At 41.2% G+C, this 6,038-nt stretch overlaps 1 non-coding gene across 1 annotated transcript; it reads left to right on the top strand.

The window, feature by feature from the left end:
• Window positions 1-2,938: 2,938 nt before the first annotated feature.
• Window positions 2,939-3,049, top strand: LOC132214021 (U6 spliceosomal RNA). Its single transcript, XR_009448126.1, has one exon. It is a non-coding gene; the product is annotated as a U6 spliceosomal RNA (small nuclear RNA).
• The last annotated feature ends 2,989 nt before the right edge of the window (window positions 3,050-6,038 follow it).

Below are 6,038 nucleotides of genomic sequence, written 5' to 3' on the forward strand. Positions count from 1 at the left end.
TTATCGATTCTTTTTTCTCCTTTTTTGTGTGTTCAGGCCTCATTATTACTATTATTATTATCGACATCTGCCATGCATTGAGTGGGGTCTACATGCTACACGTTGTACTAATGTATGCATTTTCTTCTTATTCACGTTTTTTAGAGCTGAGGGCTTTTGCCGGGGAGGCTGAGACACTTATTGAAGGGACACAGCCAGTGAGTGAAGAAGCCAGGACCCCATCCCAGGTCATTCCAGCTCCAGAGCCTTTGTTACAGCCTCAGCTTCACGCCCTCTCCGAGTGCTGAGGGGGGAAAATACATTGCAGAGTGCCATGAGCTGAGGACTACTGGAAGCATCACTTGCGTTCTGAAGGGAAGGTTCTCTCATAACAACATAATGCAAATAATTTAAAACGACTCTGAATTTCAAAACGTTGCCGCAAATGCAGGTCCTGCTTTTCCTACGTTTGGAGTAAGAATTCTTGGGTAGCCAAAATAACCTTGAACCAGCCCAGTGAAGACGATGTGAGAAACCAGAAATAGGAAGAGGCCACTCGGGACCTCATGAAAGTTCAAGTGCAGACACCATTTTTCACTGTCTTAAGAACACGTTACTTTGCTAACACCTCGTGCTGAGAATGGAGTCCAGCGACCAGGGCGGACTCCGGAACGGGGTGTGGAAGCAGCTACCCTGGAAAGTGAGTTTGTGTGCGGCCAACAGCTGAATAACACCTGGGAAGTTCGCTTCCTCCAGCTCCTGAAAGAAGTGACCACCCCAATTTTTATAAATGTGAGGCCAGTCGAGAGAACACTTATGGTCCTTCAATGCCCAGACAATTCTTCAAACTTGAGCTAAATATAGCACTCATGGGGACTTTTTGTCTCTAATGCTGTCAATACTGAGTGAGAGAAATTCTAGACGCAGATGCTTAAGTAAGATGGGCCGGCGTGTTAAGAGCTGTTCCATGTGGTAAAGGGGCCAGCGCTGTAGATGGCTGGACCATATTTTGATGGAACTGTTGGCTTTTTTTCTTTAATATATTTTTATTAATTTCAGAGAGGAAGGAAGAGGGAGAGATAGAAACACCCATGATGAGAGAGAATCATGGATCCGCTGCCTCCTGATGCGCCCTACTGGGGAAGCCCACAACCCGGGCATGTGCCCTTGACAGGAATCGAACCTGGGACCTTTCAGTTCGCAGGCTGACGCACTATCCACTGAGCCAAACTGGCTAGGGCAATCCTGTTGGCTTTTTAAAAGATGGAGTGAGGCCCTACCTGGTTTGGCTCAGTGGATAGAGCATCGGCTCACAGACTGAAGGGTCCTCGGTTCAGTTCCAAGGAAGTGCATGTACCTCAGTTACAGGTTTGATCCCGGCCCTGGTGGGGTGCACGTGGGAGGCAACCAATATGTCTCTCTCTCTCTCTCTCTCTCTCTCTCTCTCTCTCTCTCTCTCTCTTTCTCTCAACATCAATGCAAAAATATCCTCGGGTGGGTGAGGTTAATGAAAAAAAAAAAAAACACAACAAAAAAACAAGGTTACCAGGGGTGAGGAAGCTAATTAAAAAGAATGACGGGAATAGCTAAGAATGGTCTCTTCTTTTTTCAGTCCAGGAGATGTTTCTACTTCTTTCATCACCAATAACCCATTACCGTGTGTCCAACAACAGTAACATCTCATGTTCTCACTCAGGCCCAGGATAAAGAAATAACCCTGGGCATGGTGGGAGCTCTTTATCTGGAGGAGGTTGAGGTAGGGAAAAGTAATCCTTCCCCAGGAACTGGTCACAGAGACTGGCTACGCCCGGTGGGTACACTGGACCTCTTCAGGTCGTAAGGCCACAGCTCTCTCATTAGGTCAGTTCTTTCTCGGCGCTTCACCCTCCAGGTTTTTGTGCGCGATCTCTACTGGCTCTCAGGCAGGGTTTATGTTGCATAAATTCCAGTGGTGAGGTCATCCCCATGGAAGGTTTCCATATATGACAGGCCTCGCCGCTGAGCCCAGGAGCATTCCCAAGGCCCTTTCACTGATGCTGTCCAAGACCAAGGTCTTGGCTGGACTCCCACACTGAAGGGGCAATGGGGCTTTGGTTTCTGAAAATAGGAGAGTTGTCCTTTCTGTCCAATTATAAAAGTGTTCTCTGTAGAATATTTGGAAAATTCACACGAAGTATAGAGGGGAAAAAAAGACCATGCCATAATTCCATCACCTACAGATAACTAATATTAACATTTTGGTGTGCTCATTTCTCACAGTTTTTACTAATGCATGTATCTCTGTATGTTTTAGGAGGGCAGTATTGCATTGTGGTTAAGAATGTGGTTTGGAGGTCTGAGACAACTCATTTATAGTTCTGTGGGCTTCCACCACTTAATCTCTTTAAGTTTTATCTCCTTCAGCAATGAAGTTTGCACATACTCAGTCTAGCCCTCCACCAGTATGATAGTATTTTAACTTATAGGTTTATAATAAGGGCTATCTGGTAATAAAATTTCCCCCAATTTTTAAAAAAATATTTCTAACTTCACTGGTATTCAGGGAAATGCTTATTTTTTTAAATATATTTTTATTGATTTCAGAAAGAGAGAGGAATAGAAACATCAATGATGAGAGAGAATCATTCATCAGCTGCCCCCCACTGGGGATCAAGCCAGCAACCTAGGCATGAGCCCTAACCAGGAATCAAACCATGACCTCCTGGTTCATGGGTTGACACTCAACCACTGAGGCACATCGGCCAGGGCAGTAAGGTCTGTTTTTCATGATTATCTTCAGATTTCTAGGTAGATACTTAGTTTGCCTCCAAAAGCTATGTCTCCTTTCCAGTAGTAAATTCTCTACCCTGCTTCCTCATAGTGCCTAGTAGATGATCCTTTCAGGACACTGCTGAATTAACAGTAGTTAGGATGGGTCTGTTCCTGACAATATTACTTCTTTATTAAAAATGATGCTGGGGTGCTGGCTTCGGCAGGACATATACTAAAATTGGAACGATATAGAGAAGATTAGCGTGGGCCCTGTGCTAGAAAAAAAATTATGCTGGGTGTTGTTTCAGAAAATATATTTTATCATGTTAATGAAGCTTCTTTCTTTCCTAACTTAATAGGAGAGTTTTAAAAGTAAAGAATAAGCCCTAGCTGGTTTGGCTTAGTGGATAGAGTGTCCACCTGCGGACTGAAGGGTCCTAGGTTCGATCCTGGTCAGGGGCACATGCCTGGGTTGTGGGCTTGATCCCCAGTGGGGGGCGGTGTGCAGGAGGCAGCCAGTCAATGATTCTCATCATTGATGTTTCTCTTTCTCTCTCTGTCTCTCTGTCTCCCTCTCTCTCTCCCTTTCTCTCTTGAAAAAAAAGAATAAATGTCAATTTTCATCTTCAAATACTTTACTATCTACGAGAGACTCTCAGGTCTGTTATTTTCCTTTGACCTAGTTCTGTGATGTACTATATCAGTGGAAGCATTTTATGGGGCCATCAATACCTTCTCAACAAACCATGTGCATCCGGGACTCTGGCGTCAGGCAGATCTGGGCTGCCTTCCTAGTCTGCCACTTACTAGCTGGGGGTTAGGGGCAAGTTCTAAATGCGGATGCACAATAAATGCTGGCAGTTTTGATACATTATTCTTTTACACTACTAATAAATTTGTTAGTGCTTCATTTAGGAGTTTTGCATCTATGTTATTGAAAATGGTGTGAAGCGTGTGTATGTGTGTGTGCATGATTTATTAGGTATGCTCACAAAAATGAATTAGGTTGCTTTTCTTGTTTCCTATGATCTACAGTAGTTAAAACAGCAAGAGATATTTATACATTCATGTCCACAGCAGCACTATTCACAATAATCAGAAGTGGACACAACCCAGTTGTCGACTGTGGGGATGAATGGATAAACAAAATGTGTTGTATAGATACAATGGAATATTATTCAGCCTTAAGAAGGAAATTTTTACATGCTACAACACAGATGAATCCTGGGACATTATCTAAATAAAATAAGCAAGTCACAAATAGATAAATACTGTGTGATTCCACTTATATGAAATATCTAAAGAAGTCAAATTCTATGAGACAGAAAAGAGAAGAGTAGTTGCCAGAGGCTAGGAAAGGAGGAAAAGGGAGATGTTGTTCAATGGGTACAGAGTTTCAGTATTGCGAGATGAAAAAGTTTTGGAGATTGGTTTCACAATAATGTGAGTAAACTTAACACTACTGAACATTACACTTAAAAAGATTAATATGGCAAATTTTAAATAATGTGATTTCTTTTTACAATAAAAAATGGCATAAGGATTATCTGTTTCTTGAAAGTTGGAAAGAACTCACTCATAAAAGCATCAGGAGATAATACCTGCACACTTTTTTCCACTTCATTAATATTGATTTTTTTAGTCTTTTATTTAAGATAATTGTGGTTTCATTCACACGTATAATTATTTTTTTACTAGAAAGCCATCTATTTCATTGTGTAGCAAATTAAGTAGCCTAATTATACGTAGAACTTTCTTGTAACATGCATTTGTTGTATCTCCTTGTTCATTTCTAGTTTTTTTTCTGTCTTTGGCAATTTTATTTTTTTTTTGTTTTGTTTTTTTTTAAAATATATTTTATTGATTTTTTACAGAGAGGAAGGGAGAGAGATAGAGAGTTAGAAACATCGATGAGAGAGAAACATCGATCAGCTGGCTCCTGCACATCTCCTACTGGGGATGTGCCCTCAACCCAGGCACATGCCCCTGACCGGAATCGAACCTGGGACCCTTCAGTCCGCAAGCCGACGCTCTACCCACTGAGCCAAACCGGTTTTGGCGTGTTTTTTTGTTTTTTTAAAGAATGACATTATGAACTTATCTACCAATTCTCCTTTTTTATTTTTTAATATATTTTACTGAGTTTTTACAGAGAGGAAGGGAGAGGGATAGAGAGTTAGAAACATCAATGAAAGAGAAACATTGACCACCTGCCTCCTGCACACCTCCTACTGGGGATGTGCCCACAACCAAGGTACATGCCCTTGACCGGAATCGAACCTGGGACCCTTCAGTCCACAGGCCGACGCTCTATCCACTGAGCCAAACCGGTTAGGGCCAATTCTTCTATTTTTAAATTCAGTAATATATGATTTAATATTTCTCTCTTCTTGGCTTTCCTCATATATTTCAATATTCTTTTTTGTAATTTGAAGCAAATGCTTCATTAATTTCTTTTGATTCTTTCTTATTAAATAATTAAAGCATCTAAATTTCCTTCTCTACAATATGTAGAAATTCCAGAAGTTTTAATTTGTGATATCGCATTATCATTCATTTCTAAATAAAGACAAATGATTATATATGTATTTATTTTCTCATGCTTTCCTTCTTTTACCTTCTAAAGGGTAACCTTCTATGATTAACTTATTAATTTTTAAATTGTATAAACTTTAAGATCATTATTCAAAATGTGTGCATATTTACTGTACAGGACCAGGCAACAGCAGGACTGTTAGGGCAAGGCGGAGCAGTCCAGGCTGCCTCAGGGCCACAAAGGGAAAGGGGGATAGTGACAGGCGAGGCACTCTCGCTTCCTCACTTGGCCCCACATTCCTACCCACGCTAGAACTGCAGGAGAAATAATTTCCAATATCCTGCAGGTTAAGAACCCAATAGAAGAACAAGAATAGAGAGAGTTGGCTTTTAGGAGAAAAGTTCTGCGACCACTAACCTAAATGATAAACACTGAACATATTCAGGACATAAAATTTTCAAATGAAGCAAAACTTCATACATTTGCAGACTTTCCACTACAGAATTTTGATATTTAAAAAAACCACTCCTCTCCTATCCAAACTATTTACTCTTCTGCCCCCACCTGAGGGTCACAAACAATACCATCACTTCCAGGCCACCTTAGAACACAAGCTCATAGAAAGAAAAGCACAGGATCAATTGCAGCTTTAAACACCTTCCTAAATGTTGCCCAACTCAGAAAAGAATAATCAACACAAAAAATTGGTGGGGGGGGGGGGTGGGCGGGGCACGGGAATGCAATCATTTACGTGGAGTGTAACCTGGAACTC

The sequence above is a fragment of the Myotis daubentonii genome, chromosome 12 (genome assembly GCF_963259705.1).
Source record: "Myotis daubentonii chromosome 12, mMyoDau2.1, whole genome shotgun sequence".
NCBI lineage: Eukaryota > Metazoa > Chordata > Mammalia > Chiroptera > Vespertilionidae > Myotis > Myotis daubentonii.